The following is an 849-nucleotide window of genomic DNA, read 5'->3' on the forward strand; positions in this document are numbered from 1 at the left end:
GCACCCCATTTACCTCCATAACTGTGCAAAGGCTGTCCCTCAATGGCTCACTTTCACTTAGTTGTTAGCATTCTATCTTTCCTCCTCAAGTCATCCCTTACTAACTCATCTGTTTACATTTTTTATCCCTTCCACCCTTCCCCCCCCCCCCCCCGGAAAATGTAATCTCCTTGTGGACAGGAACCATTCCTTCTTTTCTATATTCATTCTTGTCTCTTTGCAAGATTAAAATAATGTATTATCTTTAGTGCTTAGCTTGGTGTCTTGTGCAGTTGTTGATTAATAAATACTTATTGATTTGGATCCTTCTGTAACTAGTTGATATGGTGGACCTCAATGACCTTGGAGTCAGGAAGACCTGAGTTCAAATCCTGCCTTGGACACTTACTAGCTGTGTGATCCTAGGCAAGTCACTTAATAATTTCCTTATCTATAAAATGGGGATAATAATAGCACCTACCTCTCAGGGTGTTTATGAGGATAACATGAGATAATATTTGTAGAGTGCTTTGCAAACCTCCAAGCACTATATAAATGTTAGCTATTATTATTAGTGGTATTATTGTTAAACAGATTTAACAGACTTTTTTCCTTTTCTCTTTCCTACTAGGCCTTGAGACTTTTCTGAACTCCACTGCCATTGATCTGATCATTCATTCTGGTGGCAAAAGAACAACTTGAGGGCAGATAGAATGGTTTTATTTAGCTCAAAGGGTTGCCATAAGTGTTCTAATTGCCTAAAGGGAGAGAAAAGGGATTGAGCTTGGGGCTTAGAGTCAGGTAGACCTGATTTCAAATTCAGTATCAGAAACTTAATAGCTGTGTGACCCTGGGCAAGTCACTTCATCT

The sequence above is a fragment of the Petaurus breviceps genome, unplaced genomic scaffold (assembly GCF_028583685.1).
Source record: "Petaurus breviceps papuanus isolate PSGF00001 unplaced genomic scaffold, PetGlider_PUasm1.0 99, whole genome shotgun sequence".
NCBI lineage: Eukaryota > Metazoa > Chordata > Mammalia > Diprotodontia > Petauridae > Petaurus > Petaurus breviceps.